Genomic DNA, 17,368 nt, shown 5'->3' on the forward strand with positions numbered 1-17,368 from the left:
GTCGTGAATCACACAAAGAGGAAACGTGAACATACTGTGCCTAGTCTGGCATCCCCCCCCTAAAAAAAAGAAAAGAAAAAACCCGACCAAAAAGTAAACCCATGCAGTGCCTTGAAGGGTAAGACAGCTGGTGCTATTCCTATTATTCTTAATGAATGGGGAGTATTTATTGAAAAAAAAATAAGGTAAGTTCACAGGATTTAAGTGGGGCAATATTGGGGATTTTAAATAATTTTATTTTTAAAACTTGTATCCAAAGTAATAAAACTGAACCAAAGAGAAGGTAAGCCCCCATTCTACCCCCTAAAAACAAAACAGAAAACCTCTAGACTATCAAAAAAGGGAGGAGTCTTAAGAATACAAAATATCAGGGCTGGGAGAATCCTTAGAATATGGAATGTCTGGACTTTGAAGAGAATATACTGGCAGCTAGATAGAGTTTAGAGTAGAGAATTTCATCCCTAGGATAGTAGTCAAGTGACTCTGAATGCTGGAAATTGAAATAGAAGCCAGAATATCAGACCTGAGAGAGACTGTCCAATTTGGAATCTGAAAGATGGGAGGGAGCTGAAAACAAATCATTTGACCTGTGGGATGTCAGAACTGAGAGACTGAGAGGGAAGGCTCATAAAGCAAGGATGAGCAGATCTGAAATGGTCCTGAGAACATTCAATATCATTCCTGGGTCCAGGGTATTGGGAGTGTCAGGAACATTTCAAAGAGAGCAACAAATGATCTTTATGGTATGAGATGCACACTTATTTACAGTATAAGTTATATCAGCATAGTGGTGGTGCTCTGAAATCAAACTGAGATCCTGGTATACACCTTCAAAGAGGAAAGGTGAAAATGCAATGCCCCCACAAAACAGCCCTGAAAAAATCATTCCGTGCACTGACTTGATCTGCTAAGGCTGCCAGTAGCATTCCAATTATTGCTAATGTATGGAGAGTATTGGAAAAACAAGGTAAGTATGCAAGATTTAGAAGTGATGTCATTTGGGATTTTAAGTTATTGTTAAGTTACATAGAAGGCAGTAAAATAAGTTAGCTATAGAAATACCCTAGAATAATAGAAGAGGGAGGAACTGAAGAATAAGTGGACATGCCTTTGAAGAGAATATATTAGAGGACAGATACAGTTTTGAACATAGGATTATAAAACTGGAAGGGCAATCCAGACTTTTAATTGTCAAGTTAGGGAGTTGGCACAAAAACCAGAATACCAGACCTGGGAGAGGATGTAGAACAGAGAATGAAGGAGCTTGGAGACAACTTAGAATCAAGAAGTGTTGAGCTGGATGGGGCCGCAGAACTTGGAATATCAACCATCGGGGGAAACCTAAAACAAAAGAGCAGATAAGAGAGGGTGAGAGTATAAAAAGATTGATTCAGAGGGAGCTAAGTATACATAGAAGGTCAGGTTCAAGAGTGAGGCCACAGAGAAGAGAAAGACAGAGCAGGCCAGGCACATGGAAAGCCCTTAGAAAACAGAACTAGGAGAGCCATTCATATCTTAGAATTCAGAGCTTAGAGGTCTCTTGGGACATAAATTGGCAAATCTGAAATGGTTCTGAACAATAACAACATTTGGAGGGAGTTTTGCTGATGTACTCAGGGCTATGTCTAAGCATGGGGTGGGTCCATTTGGACAACATATATTTATATGTTTGATTTTATTTATATACGTGTATATTTATGTTATGATGCAGCATATGTTTCAGTATCATTTATAGCAGCACAGTGGTGATGCTCTGAATGAAAATTCTGATCCTCAACCATATGGTCAAAGGGAAAGTGATCACTTTATCTTGCTTAGGGAAAAAAAAAACCATTGAAAAAGCTCTGACAAAAATAGTCATTCCAATGTAGTGCCTTAATCTGGTCTGACTGCTACTACTCTTCCCATTATTGATAAGGAATTGGGGAGTGCTTAGGGAAACAAAGAAGGTGGTAAGTGCAGAGGAGTCCAAAAGCACACCATTTTCTCTTTCTAAATCATTATATTGATCAATCTCATATGCAGTGTAATAAAGTAAAAATAAGTAATTGAAAAGAAAAAAAGCCTGAAATAGCATAGCAAATTATGGTGAGAGAACAGAATTCCAGGACTGAGAGGGAAAGACCCTAGACCAGAGTGTCTGGTGTGGAGGGGACTTTCTAGGGAGAATTGTTTGTGAGGTCAGAGAGAATTTCAGAGTAGGGAGGGCAGTCAGGGCTCAAAATGATATGCCTGGGAGTGGACAGAGAAGCTAGAATATCAGAGGCCTTCAAACACTGAATATCAGAACTTGGAGGAAATAATAGAGTCAAGAATGCCTGAATTCGATGAGGCCCTGGAGCATCTAAGCTAGGAAGTCCCTTAGGCCAAAGGGACCAAACATTGGGAATCTTCCCTAAACCAGTTTAAAATGGAATTTCGAAAGGTCCTGGGTTCAAATTTGGCTTCAGATACTTCCTAGTTGCATGACCCTGGGAAAGTCACTTAACCCCAATTGGCTTGCCCTTACCATTCTTCTGCCTTGGAACTGATACTTGGTATTGATTCTAAGATAAAAGTGTAAAAAACAATCATGGAATTGGGAAATACTTAACTAAATTCATAAAAATTCAATAAAACAGATAATATTGCATTTTAAAACCGGGTCAGTATATGCGACCGTCAGAGATCCTTTGGTATAGGTTAGAGGGCCTCATTTCTACTGAGTTTGGCACCACTGCAAACCCAAATTGTCTAAGTCACTGGAATCTTAGCGAAGCCAATGCCAGAACTGAGAGTAGTCCTAGAGACATGGATCAGAGTAGAGAGGCACTAAGAACAAGAGAGCTTCCTTAAGACCACACAATGTCAAAGTTGGCAGAGCTCAGAGAAAAGAAATTTCAAGCCATAAAAGGGGCCTTAGAACACATAAGGTCATAGGTGGGAAGGAGGTTTTGTCTTTATGATTTACCCTATGAGCTAGGTATTGGGAGGGACAGGTAAATTGATTTTGAAAAATACAACGTATATTTATGGTATGAGATGCAACATATATTTCAATATCATTTATATGAGCACAATTGTGATACTCTGAATTAAAACTCAGGTCCTGAACCACACAGCCAAAGAAGAAAGGTGAACATACAGTGCCTTATCTGGCTAAAAAAAATGAAAAGAAAAAAATGAAAAAAAAAGTAATTACATGCATTGCCATGATGGGGCAAGACTGCTGTTGATATTACTATTATTGTTAATAAATGTGGAGTGTTTATTGAAAAACTAAGGTAAGTACACAGGATTTTAAAGAAACCTCATTTGAGATTTTAAATCATTGTATTGCTAAGACAGGTATGTACTCTAATAAAACTGAATAAGTAAGGGATAAGAACAAAACCCTGGGAAGAACAGAGAAGGGAGCGGCCTTCCAATGGAAGGTATCAGGTCTTTAGAGCCCAGAATATCCAAGCTTGGAGTTGCCTTTCTGGACAACATATTGAAGAGAATTTAAAATAGGGCATTTCAGCCCTAGGAAAGCCGTCTGGGCTCTGAAGGTCAGAATTGGGTGTTGACATAGAAGCCAGCCAGAACATCAGATCAAGAAGGGGACACAGAGGAGCATGGAGGCAGATGGGGCCCTGGAACCTGGGATTTCAGAGGTGGAAGGGTGCATAAAATAAAAAATGTGGGGATGGCTAGAGACTGAGAAGACACAGTATAAGAGGCTTCATCTTTCCATGGACAATGGTGTTGCCTGCATCAGATATCCCAAAAGAAGGGAACTCCATGAACTGGCTTACTCAGGTCAGACTGCTGTTGACATTGGTGGTATTAGTAGTGAATGGGGAGTACCTATGGAAATAATAAGGTGTGGAGAGTATAGTATAGCATGACAGGAAGTATAAAGACTAAAGTATAATGTAGAGTACTTTTAAAGGACCCCATTTTTGCTCTGAAATCATTCTATTGATAAAGAGACATTCAATGTAATAAAAGGACATGAAAATGAGAAGAAAAAAGTCTTAGAATATTATACTGGGGTGTGGCCTTATTTCATGGAATTCCAGGGCTTTGAGGGCCTTCAAACATAGAGTATCTGGACTGGAATATGCCTGTAGAGATGAACTAGGGTTCTGAATGACAGAAATTGGAGTTGAGAACATAGAAGCCAGAATATCAGACTAGGATAGTCACTTCGAACACCCATTGTCTCAGTTTGGAGGAAATTTCAACAGCAGTGCCTGAATGTGATAGGGCCCTGGAGCCTTGGAATATCAGGGTTAGAGAGACCGTAGATTCCAGAAAGTGGCAGATGAACAGAATCTGAAAACACAAATTGTGCAAATGAGTGGGACATCAGCCAAGAAAGGGTCAGGTCTAGGAGAAGCCATAGAGAAGAGAATGTCAAAACTGGGAAGGAATTTGCTTTTTTAAATTTAGACCTTCAGTGAACAACATATTCAGAGTGAAAGATAAATTTTTTTTTAAATCCTTATCTTCCCTCTTAGAATCAATACTCTATATTTGTTCCAAGGCATAAGGACTGGGCAGTGGGGGTTAAGTGACTTGCTTAAGTGACCTGAGGCCAGGTGTGAACCTAGGACCCTCCAATCTCTAGGTCTGCCTCTCATCCACTGAGCCACCCAGCTGCCCCTGAAAAGTTAATTTTGAAAAATAATAAAGTATTTTTAGAGAGCTAAATATAACATATTTCAATATAACATATCAATGCAATAGTAATGCTGAAAATTATAACTCAGGTCCTGAACCCTGCAGACAAACCCTGGGCCTAAACCCCTTCAAAACCAAACCAAAAAGGGAAGCGAAAAAAAATCAACAACAAAGTAATTCCATACAGTGACTTGATGAGGTAAAATTGCTATTGATATTACTATTATTTTTAATGAATGGAGACTCTTTATTGTAAAAAAAAAACTAAGGTAAGTACCCAGGATTCAAAAGGATAACATTTATGATTTTAAATCATTATTTTGCTAAGACGTAATATAATGTCATAAAATTAAACAAATGAAAAGAAAAACATCTTAGATTGTTAGAGGAGGAAGCAGGCTTAGAACCTTGACTGTCTGGGCTTGGTGGTATATTTCAAGAAAATACAGTGGAGGTTGGATAGAATTTAGAATAGAGAATTTCAGCATCGAGATAGCAACTCTAGGTATGACTGTCAGAACTGGGAGCTGATAAAGAAGCAAGAATATGAGACTTGGGAGGTCATGCAGGACATAACGTATCTGACTTTGGAGGAAATTCAGAATTCAGAATACCAAAGCTAGACGGGTTCCTAGAACCTGGAATACCAGAGGTAGAAGAGACTCTAAAAGACAAAATGGGAGTTGGCCTGAGCCCAAGGACACCAATTGTCTTGAGTCAGTGGGAGCTTAACACTCAGAATATCTGACCCAAGACTAACTAGAGAGAATGTGAAGGCATATGGAACAAGGGCAAGCTATAATTTTGATCATCACAATGGGAATGTTCTAAACTAAAATTCATGGCCTCAAACCCAGTCAGCAAGAAAAGGTTAAAATATAGTGCCTAACCTGTCTCCAAAATAAAAGAATGAAAAGAAAAAATAACACACCAAAAAAAGTAATCTGATGCAGTGTTTTGAAGGGACATGGCTGTTGTAGATAGAACTGTTGTTATTATTATTTTTTTTTAAACCCTTGCCTTCCATCTTATGATCAATATTAGTTTTGGTTCCATGGCAGAAGAGCAGGAAGGATTAGGCAGTGGGGGTTAAATGACTTGCCCAGGGTCACACATCTAGGAAGGAAGTACCTGAGGCGAGATTCAGAACCTAGGACCTCCCAACTCCAAGCCTACCTCTCTGACTATTATTTTTCATGAACAAGGGAGTACTTAAGTTAAGCAAGCAATTCAAAAGGAACACAACTTTTCCATTTGAAATCACTGTGTGGAGATCTATATGTAATTTAAGAAAAGGGGGAAAAATAGGAGGGAGAGAATTTGAAAAATAAAATGATGGAATTGGAAAGCTCTTTTTTAAATAGAGTGTCTGACTTGGAGATTGACTAGGGCTAAATAAGAATAGGGCACTGGGGGCTCTGAATGTCAAGCCTGGAAGCTGACATAGAAGAAAGAACCTCAGACTTGTGAGGACTTATAGAAATAAAATATCTGAGCTCAGAGGCAATTTAGAGTCAAGAGTCCCTGAGCTGCAATGACACCCTTGAAGTTAGAAGGAATCATCGGGAATGGGAGAGATGGTCAGAGACTGAAAACCCAAATTGTTCAATTAAGCTCCAATCTGGGAGAGGTTGCAGAAAGGAGAATAGTTTAGCCAGCAGGGAAGAATCAAGAAAGGATACCAGAGCCAGGGAAATCCTGAGGACATACAATGGCAGGACTAGGAGAACCTTTCAGACTAGAGGGCATTGGAGCTGGAGGGACTCTTAAAACAGATGATCAGAGCTGGGATGGTGCTAAAAACACTCAAGATCATTGCTGGGCAATAGTTATGTTTATATGCTCCTGGGGAGGGACGAGTATATATATATTTTTAATTATATTTAGGGTACAAGCTGCAACATATGTTCATGATGCTGCTCTGAATTAAAATTCCCATACTGAGTCACAAAAGCAAAATGGAAAGGTGAACAGACAGTGCCTAATCTGACTCCAAAAGAAAACAAAGAAAAAAAACCTGCCCCAAAAGTAATTGCATGCAGTATCTTGAAGGCCAAAAGTTGCTGTGAATATTTCTGTTATTATTAATGAAAGGGCTGTATTTATTGGGAAAAAAATAAGGTAAGTACACAATATTGAAAAGGGAAACAATTATGATTTTAAAGAATTCTGTTGCTAAGACACATATATAATATGATCAGATTGGATAAGCCCCTAGAATATATGATGAGGGAGGGTCTTTAAAATTAAATCATAGGGTTTCTAGAACCCACCATTCTGCTTTAAGAACATATATTGGAGATTAAAGAAAGCTAATAACATAGAATTTCACTGTGGGAAAACAGTGCAGGCTCTGAGTGTCAAAACCTGGAAGACAAGATATCAGACCTTGAAAAATATGTGGGACACTGAATGTCCTAAAATAAATTAAATTGGAAGCCAGTTAGAATCAAGAGCCCCTGAGCCGAATTGAACCCCAGAAGCTAGAGTATCAAACCTGGGAGGAACCTTAGAGCAAAGAAAGTGAGGGTTGATCAGAGCCAGAGCACTATGGGATGTAAGACCTGGAAAAGGTCACAGAGAAAGAGAATGTCAGAGTTGGCAACCATTTAAGAACAAGGGATTTCAATAGAACATAACAATTTCAGAACTAGTTTTGGCCGTAAGCATCAGAGCTGGGAGGGCAAAGAGTTTCATCTGTATGCTCAGAGTTCCAAATTGTGAGGAAGGAGAGGGAAATTTAAAAAACAATGATGGTATATTTATAGTAGGAGATGCAACATTTGTTTCAATATAATTTCTAAAAGAACAATGGCAATGCTTTAAATAAAAACTTTTCTAAACACAACCAAATGATTTTGCCTTAGATGACTTGAACCAAAGCAAAACAAAAAAAAATCCTGAAAATATTCTAGTAAGAATTGTATCCTATAATTTGGTAGTGAATGTGGACTGTTTATTGAAAAAATCTGTTTTTAATAAAACCCGCTTTGAAAATGGGATGCCATTTGTGATTTCATATCACTGTATTGTTAAGACATATATAATTTGCTAGAACAAAACAGTAAATAGAAAGAACCCTTGAATGTCACAGGAATGAGGGGGTTTTCAACATAAAATGACAGAGCTAGGAGAGTCTTTAGAACATAGAATGTCTGATCTGGAGGTACATTTCAAGAGAACATATCATAGTTGAGAATATAAAATTTCAAACCTGGGAGGGCAGGTAGGACCCAGAATATCTATGTTTGGAGGAAATTTAAAATCAAGAGTGCCCAAGATGAATAGTGCCATGAAAGTTGGAATAGTGAAAATGGGAGAGACCTTAGAACATAGAACCTGTAAGATGTCTAGAGCTTGAAAAGAGAATTTGTCTGATTCCACAGGATATGAACACATGAAATGTCAGAGAATGCCAAGGAAGGGGTAAAAGAGTTAGAGCTGTTGTGAGGATCAAAGGAAACAATATTTGGAAAGCATTTTAGCACAGTGCCTATGTCTAGTAGGTGCTATATAAATGTTAGTTATTACCTACTAGGAAAACCTTTAGAACATACAATATCAAGATAAGGATTGTCCTTTTAAATTGAGTATCAGAGCTGAGGGTCCTGAGACCACATAATATCATTTCTAGGAAGGGGTCTCTTAAGTGTGTCATGGGGAGGGACGGGAAATTTCTTAAAAATAATTATATTTATGTTATCTGGAACAATATATATTTCAATATAATTTTTTTTTCAATATAATTTAACATCGGTACAATGGTGATGACCTACTCATATCCTGGAACTCACAGAGAGTAAAGGTGACCAACCAATGTCTAATCATACTCCAGTTTAAAAAAGGAAAAATAATTGAAAGCCCAGTAATTGCAGGGGAAGTAAATTGAAGGGTTAAAGGCTGCAGTGGATATCATTATTGTTGTTAATGAATGGTCAGGATTTACTGAGAAAATGAAGTACAGGCTCTGAATGACAAAACTAGGAGTTGTTGAGGAAGCCAGAATATAAGAACTCAGAGGATTTGTAGAATATACAATGCCATTAAATTAATTCAGTTGGAGGAAATTTAGAATCTAAAAGGCCTGAGTTTAAAGGGACCCTGGTATGTCAAAGGTGGGAGAACTTTAGGTCATGGAAAGTGATAGATTTTTCAGAAGCAGAGAACAGAAATGGTCTGATTCTGTGGGATGTTAGCATATAGAATGACCTGGGAGAAGCCAGAGAGAATAGAATGTCAGAGCAGGTAAGAAGACATTTAGGAAAAGGGATATCAGAGTCAGGAAAGCCCTTAGATCAAACAATGTCAGGAATAAGAGTAGCTTTAAAACATCAGCATGTCAGAGCTAAGGAAACTCTTAGAACAGAGATTATCAAAGCTCAGGTGGTCCCAAGAACATACAGAATCATTGTTCAGATCCCATTTATGAGGAGAGACAGGTAAAATTTAAGAATAATAAGAAAGGATATTTAAGGTTTGACATGCAGCATAAGTTTAAATATAATATCAGCACAATACTGATGCTCTGATTTCAAAATCAGATTCGAAACACTGCCACTAAGGAAAGGCAGAAATATATTACCCTAGCAGGCTGACAATCCAGAAACATAAAAATATTCTGATGGGGGGAAAATCCAAATTCCGTGCACTTTCTTAATCAGGTAAAAGTGCTATTGGCATCTCATTTTTGGTAATGAATAGGGGATGTTTAACTGAAACCAGTGAGGTGTTAAGTGCCCAATTCTAAAAGGAACATTATTTGTGATTTTAAATAGTTGTATGGCTAAGAGAAATATGTAACACAATATACAATACTAAATAGTGAAAAGAGGGAAAAAACCCTTTAAATATCACCAGTGTGAGAGGACTTTGAATATAAAAATAAAAAAGTTGGGAGAAGCTTCGGAGATGTATTAGATGCTGGATAACAATTAGAATTGAGAATTTCCACACTGGGATGATGGATCCAGGCTCAGAAGCCAGAATAGCATACCCGACAAGGCCTGTAAATATAGAATTCGGAGCTTAGAGGCAATTTAATACCAAGAGTGCCTGATCTGGATGGCGCCTTCCTAGCCCTAGTATCAAACGAGTGAGGGTCCTAAAACCTATAACGTGGGAGATAATTGTCTTAATTCAGTATGATCTGGACACACAGTATGTGAAGCCAAGGAGAGCCATAGAGAAGGGAATGCCAGAGTTGGGAAGGCACTTAGAAAGACAGATGATCAGAGCTCAGAAAGCCCTTAGGATATACAATTTCAGGACTGGATTTGACCAAAAACAACTACACAGTGTCAAAGCAGCTCTTAGCAGAGCTCTGTTGATCAAGAAAACACACAATATCATTGTTGAGAAGGAATCTTGTCTAAGTTAGAAGGAAGGAAAGGCAAATTTTCAAAAGCATTCAAAAATATGTTTATGGAATGAAATCCAACATGATATCTATAAGCATGAAGTGGTGATCCTTGAATCAGACAGCCAAAGTACAAATTTGAAAAGAAAAGCCTTAAACTGGATTAAAAGAAAAACAATGAAATGAAAAACAAAATAACTGACCCAAAAGTAAAAGCATGCAATATTTTAAAGGGAGGGGGGAGACTGTTATAGATATTACAGTTATTGTTCACAAAATGGGCCAAATTTATTTTTTAAAGGTAAGTATGTAGGATTTCCAAGGGAAATATTTAGTGATATTAAATAATTGTATTGCTAATACGCAATTAATATACTAAAACATTTAATATACTAGTACACAATATACAAATATCACTTAATATACTAAAACTAAGTAAGTGAAAAGAAAAAAAAACTAGAATATCAGATGACAAAAAAGCTTTTGAGCATAAAATACTTAGGATGGAAGAGACGTTAGAAACGATAATATCTGACTTGAAGGGGTCTTTTAAGAGAATATATTGGTTGATGAATAAAGCTAAAAATGGAGAATTTCAGGGCTGGGATGGCAGTCCAGGCTCTGAGTACCAGAATCAGAACAGAATAGGAGACTTGAGAAGGTGGAACCAACAAAGAATGTCTGAGGGTGGAGACAATTTAGAAACGAGGAGCCTCTGTTAGATGGGACCTTATAGCCTAGCATAGCAAACTCAGGGGTGATGTCAGAAGTCAAAGTGAGAGATAGTCAGAGCCACAGAGCTGAAATTGTCTGAAAGAGGTCAGAAAGAAGAGAATGTCAGAGCTAGCTAGGCAGGTAGAAGAAGACCTGATAGCAAAACTCAGAAAGCCTTTGCAGCATAAAACTTCAGTACTAGCTTTGGCCATAAAACCATACCATGCCAGAGCTTGGAGGGCTCTTAGAACATAGGTGAGATACATGATGCCATTGTTAGGAACAAGTTTTGTTTCTACACTCAGAGGTTCAACTTCTGGGGAAGGAGAGGTAAATGTAAATGATGTGAGACAAGATTTATTTACAGTATGAAACAAGATTTATGCCAGCACAAAGTTGATCTTCTGAATTAAAAGAGACTGCACAAAATCAGAGGGGAAGGAGAAGCAGACTGTCAAGTCTGGTTCTTCTTCTACTTCTACTACTAATAATAATAAAAGACAAAAATAATTGCATTGAGTGTCTTTAAGAATTAGACTATTTTAGCTATCACTATTATCGTTAATGAATGATCAATCAGTACTTATTGAAAAAAGTACATGGAATTCAAAAGAAAAACTTGTGCTCTCATACATATATGGAATTTAATGTAGTTGAGCTGAATAAGTGAGTGAAAAAGAAAACAAACAGGTGGGAGGTGACTTTAATAAAAAAAAAACAGGGTTACATGATGGCACTAAGAAAATACTATGACTTGGAGGTGCCTTTCAAGAAAATATTTTGGAGGCTGGGGGTGTTTAGAACAGAGAACCTCATAAATGAACAGTGACATAGAAGCCAGAATATGAGATTTGAGAGGTTGTATCTGAATTTGGAGACAATTTTGAATATATACTAATCAGTGTTGCATGAGCTGTATGGGGCACTCTAAACTAGAGTATCAGATTTGGGAAAGGCTTTAGAACACAGAAAGTGAGAGCCAATCAGAGTCAGAGAACTGAGATTGCTTGATTCAGTAGGCCTGGGAGAATCAATGAATGACAGCTGGGAAGGCAGCTAGGAAAAATGATAGAACATAGAATGGCAGGACAAAGAGTGGCTTTAAACCTCAGAATGGCAGAGGTGAAGAAACTCTTAGAACAGATGGTCTTGAGCTCAGATGGTCCTGAGAACATACAGTACCATTTCTGGGAAGAAGTTTTATTTCTTTGCTCAAAGTTCCAACTTTGGAGGAAGGTCAGGTAAGAATTTCTCAAAGTATATTTTGTATAAGAGTTGAATCATATTTCAGTATCATTTATATCAGCATGATGGAGAGTTTCAGGGCTGAGGCCAGTCCAGGGGCTGAATATCAAAATTGGGGTTTGCCATAGATGTCAAAATATGAGCCTCCCCCCCCAAACCCTTACTGGCTATCTTGGAATTGATACTAAGTATCAAATAGAAAAGAGCAGTAATGGCTAGGAAATGGAGGTCAAGTGACTTGCCCAGGGTCACCCAGCTAGAAAGTGTCTGAGCCCAGATTTGAAGCCAGAACCACCTGACTCTCAATCCACTGAGCAATCCAGCTGCCCCTAAAATATGAGACTTAAGAGAAAGTATGTCCAACATGGAATGTCTGAGCTGGAAGAAATTTCAAATCAGTGGAGTCCTCTAACCTAGGTATCAAACTTGGAAAGGCCTTTAGAATACAGAACCAAAATTGTCTCCATGGGATACGAACCTGGAAGGAACAATAGACAAGAAAATATCAGCTTTCAAGGTATGTGGGGCAAGTGATAACAGAGTTAGCACAACTGCTAGAACATAGAATTTCAGAACATGCTTGGCCCATAAGTCCACACAGTTGGAGGTTGAATAGAGCTTAGAAAATTAGAGCTTAGAATTTCAGGACTTGGATAACTGTCTGGGCTCTGGGTGTCTAAACGAAGAGTGAACACAGAAGACAGCATCAGACCTAGAAGAGAATGTAGAAAATACAATGAATGAGCTTGGAGGCAATGTAGAATCAAAAGTGCCTGAGCTGGATGTAGTCAGGGAATATGGACTATCAGACTTTAGAATATAGCAAGTGAGAGATGGTTAAAGCCAGAGAACAGAAAGTGGCATTGTGGGATGTGAGCAAGTAATGTCGGGCCCAAGAGAGAAGGAAATGAAGTCAAAGATGGCAGGTAGAACAAGTAATATCAGAACCAGGAAAAGCCTTAGAACATTCAGTAGTGGCTTCAAAACCTCAGTGTGTCAGAGCAGGGAGAATTCTTAGAACATAGATTATCAGAGCTCATATAGTCCTGAAAATCTACAAGTTCCTCATGGGAAAGAGTTTTATTTCTGAGTGTAAGAGTTCCCCTTTATGAGGAAGGACAGTTTAGTTGAAAAAAAAATAGCGAAATGTATTTAGGATATGACCTGCAACATATTTTGATATCATTTATTTCAGCCCCCCACAGATGCTATGATTTTCAAGTCTGGTTCTGAAACAGCCAGTGAGAAAAAGTAAAAATATATTCCCTCAATGGCTGAAAATCTTAAAAAGTATATCTTGAGGGGAGGGGGGAATCGTTGTTCCATTCATTACTTTGGTCTAACAATAATATTATTGATATTGGTAATGAATAGGGAGTGCTTGTTGAAAAAAGTTTTATATACCCAGTTTTAAAAGGTTTAGTATTTGTGAATTTAAATAGTATTTCTAAGACAACTGCGTAACTTAATATAACAAAGCTGAGTAAGTGAAAAGGAAAAAAACCTTGACTATCACTGGAAAGAGGAGTCTTTGAACATAAAGTGACAAAGCCTGGGGAGTTTTTAGAACATAGGCTGTCACATTTTGAGATGCATTTCAGAAAGAATTGTACAGTGAGTTGGCAGTCCAGGCTCTGAATGTTAGAGAAGAGTTTTCTGATGGAAGCCAGAAAATATCAGACTTTTGTGGGTCTGTAGAATCAAAATGTCTGTTTGGAGCCAATTTAACACCCTGTGTGCCCGAGATGGGTCCCTGCTACCCATAATATCAAAGGGGGGGAGGGTACCTTGAGACACCCAAAGTGGGAAGTGTTCGAAGCCTGAGAACAGGGAATTGTCTGATTAAGTGAGATATGAGCACAAAGAATGCCAGGCTTGGGAGAAGCCAGAAAGAAGAGAGTGTTAGAACTGGCAGAGTATTTGGAGGAAGGGACAGAAGAGGTGAGAAAGCCTTTAGTACATGCAATTTCAAGACTTGCTTTGTCATAAAGCCACAGTGTATCAGAGCTGGATGAGCCTTTAGAATAGAAATGAACAGAGCTCAGACAGATGGTCCTGAAAATATGTGATATTGTTGCTGGGAACGAGTTTTTTTGTCCTCACTCACAACTTATTGGCAATAACAGGTAAATTTAAACAGCAATTAAAAGTATGCTTTGGTATGAGATGCTTGCAACATATATTTCAATATAATTTATATTAACAAAATGATCATCCTGTAATTAGTTCTCATGTCCTGCCTCACATAGTCAAAGAGGAAAAGTGAGCGTGCAATGTCTAATCAAGTTCCGAAAGAAAGGAAGCTAAAAAAAGGAAAAAATCAAAGACAATAGAGTAATTGTCTGTAGTGCTTCTGAGTGTTAAGCCTGCTGCAGATATCACTACTCTTGTTGATACTCTTGTTGTTAGTATGTATTGAAAAATATAAAGAACATAGGGTTCAAAAGAAAACTAGTTTATGCTCTCAAAGGACTATTGCTAATCAATATGGCAGTTTAATATCTTTAAACTGAAGAAAGTAAGGGGGAAAGACTTTGACCGTAAAATGTCAGTTCTAGACCTCTCAGAAACTGCAATGTCTGACTTAGAGATGTCTTCCAAGAGAACATGTTGGAGAATGGCTAGAGCTTAGAAATGGAGAATTACAGTGCTGGCATGGCAGAACTGGGAGCTGACATAGTATCTAGACTATGAGACTTGAGAAGGCATGTCCGACCTAGAATGTCTATGCTTCGAGGTAGTTTAGAATCAATGGGGCCTGAGCTAGGTGGGACCCTCCAGACTAGAGTATCAAACTTGGGGGGATTGTAGATCACAGACAATGAGAGTTGGTCAGAGCCAGGGAACTGAAATTATATGATTCAGTGAGATGTGAGCACAGTTTTGGAGAAGCCACAGAGAAGAGAATTCCAGAACTATCAAGGCAAGTAGAAGTGATGTCTAAGGGCTAGTGTAGCCTGTAGAAGATATCATCTCAGTTGTGGCCATAAATTTACATGGTATCAGAGCTAGGAGAGCTTTAGAACATAGATTACCTGGGCTCAGATGGTCCCAAGAAAACCCAGTATCATTGCTGGGAAGGCGATTTGTTTCTGCATTTAGATTTTAAACTTATGGGAAAGGACAGGTAAATTATGCAATAACAGTATGTATTTAATGTATAATCCAGTGTAATATATGTCAGCATAATGATGATCCTCTGAATTAAAACGTATATCCTGAACAGAAAGGTGAACATATAGTCCCTAATTAGATTCCATCTGGCTCCTCAGAAAAGAAAACAGAAAAAAGAAAAGGAGAAAATAACTGAAAAAGCAGTGATTCTATGCACTGTCTTGAAAGTTTAAGCAATTTTAAATATCACTGTTATTGTTAATGAATGTTCAATATTTACTGGAAAAATTAGTACAGAGAATTAAAATGAGAAAGAACATGTGCTCTCAAGTAATGATACTGCTAATTGGAAGAAGCTATAGGGAAGAGAAAGTTAGAGCTGGCAGAGAACTTGAAGGGACAGAAGAGCCTTGGACTAGCCTTAGAATATATTTCAGGACTAGCCTGGGTCAGAAGCACTCAGTGTCAGAGCTGGAAGGGCTCTTCTACGTTATCAGAACTCAGATGGACCTGAGAACATAGAATGTCTTTACTGGGTAGGATTTCTGTTTCTGAGCTTGGAGTTGCAAAGTTATGGGGACAAATGAGTAAATCTGGACAATAAAAAAGTTTCTTTAGGGGATGAAAAGTAGCCTGTTTTACATTATACTTTGTATTGGCATATTAGTGATTCTCTTAATTAAAAATATGTCCTCTATTACTCAAAAACTAAATGTATGGTGTTTAATATGATTCTGATTTTAGAAAAGGAATGGAAAAAGTCACTGAATATCATAATTGCAGGCAGTTTCTTGAAGGGTTAAGGCAGCAGTCAATATCACTATTATTGTTCATGAAAGGTCAATTGATTCATTGAAAAATTAAATTAAGTGCATAGAATTCTAAAGAATAATAATTTGTGATTGCAAATGACCATATTGAAAAATGCATATATGTAATTTAATATACTAAAACTGAAGAAATAAGGAAAAAGGAAAACTAAAGCATGACCCGGCTGAGTGGGTCCTTAGATAATAGTGTCTGATTTGTATGGACAGCCCTTTCAAGAGAATATATTAGAGACTGGAGAAATCGTAGAAGAGAGCCTTCCAGGGCTGAAACAGCAGTCCTCAGTCTAAGTGTGAAAACCAGGAGTTGACATGAAAGCTAGACTATCAGACCAGGGAGAGAATGTGGAGCACAGAAAGAATGAACTTGGAGGCAATTCAGAGTCAAGAAGGCCTGAGCTGGAAGGGGCCCTAGATGACAAGAGAGAGGTGGTCAGAAGAGAAATCGTCTGATTCTGTGGCATAGGAAGGTCTGTAAGAAGCTGTCAGAGAGAAGAGGATGTCAGAAGGCAGGACACTTGGGAGGAGTACCCTTAGAATACACAATTTCAAGACTACCCTGGGCCACAACCCCATAGTGTCAGAGTTTAACCAGGGTTAAGAGAGCTCAGAAGGGCCTGAGAACACATGATATCATTGTTGAGAAGGAGTCTTATTTATGTATTCAGGGTCCAAGTTAAAGAGAAAGCACGCTAAAATTTAAAAATATTTTTAAAGTCTATGGTATAAAATACAACACTGGTGGCAATTTAATATCAATAAGTTCAATGGTGATCCTTTGAATTAAAACTCATGTCCTGAATCACACAACCAAAGTGGGCATTGGAATATACAGTGTTTAACCTGGATTAACAGGAAAACATTGAAAAGGGGGGAAAGTGACAGAAAGGAAAAAAATGTGGTTTTTTTTCAAGGGTTTCTGCTGTTAATGGGGCATATTTGTTGGGGAAAAAGAAGGTAAGTATATAGGATTTGCAAGGGAAACAATTTGTGTTTTTAAGTAATTGTATTACTAATAAATGCCATTTAACTTATTAACACTGAATAAATAAGTGAAGGGGGGAATCCCCTTTAATAACACTAGAGTGAAGGGACTTTGACCATAAAATTAAGGAGCTGGGAAAGTTTTTAGTACATAGATTGTCTGACTTGGAAACACATCTCAAAATTTTGGAGGCCGAATTGAGCTTAGGATGGAGATTATCTTAACTGGGATACTGGTCCAGGCTTAGAAAATATTAGAAATGGGTTTTCCAAAAGAAGTCAGAACATCAGGCTTGGGAAGGGCCATGTAAAAATATAGAATATCTGAGCTTGGAGGCGATCTAAGGTTCCAGAGCCCCCCACCATATTATCAGAGGTGTGAAACTTTCCAACACTGAACTGTCTGATTCAGTGAGAAATGGGTCCACAGAATGTCAGGCTTGGGTATAGCCATAGAGGAGAGAATGCTAACAGAGAATTT

General features: G+C 38.0%; 1 long non-coding RNA gene across 2 annotated transcripts in view; it reads left to right on the forward strand.

Annotated features, from left to right (window-relative positions):
• Positions 1 to 17,368, forward strand: part of LOC103101359 (uncharacterized) — a 179,255-nt gene that overhangs the window by 142,152 nt on the left and 19,735 nt on the right. For both annotated transcript variants that reach the window (XR_008914431.1, XR_008914430.1), the window contains one exon: positions 1 to 17,368. This exon is cut by the window's right edge and continues 19,735 nt beyond it. This is a non-coding gene — a long non-coding RNA (uncharacterized LOC103101359).

The sequence above is a fragment of the Monodelphis domestica genome, chromosome X, assembly GCF_027887165.1.
Source record: "Monodelphis domestica isolate mMonDom1 chromosome X, mMonDom1.pri, whole genome shotgun sequence".
NCBI lineage: Eukaryota > Metazoa > Chordata > Mammalia > Didelphimorphia > Didelphidae > Monodelphis > Monodelphis domestica.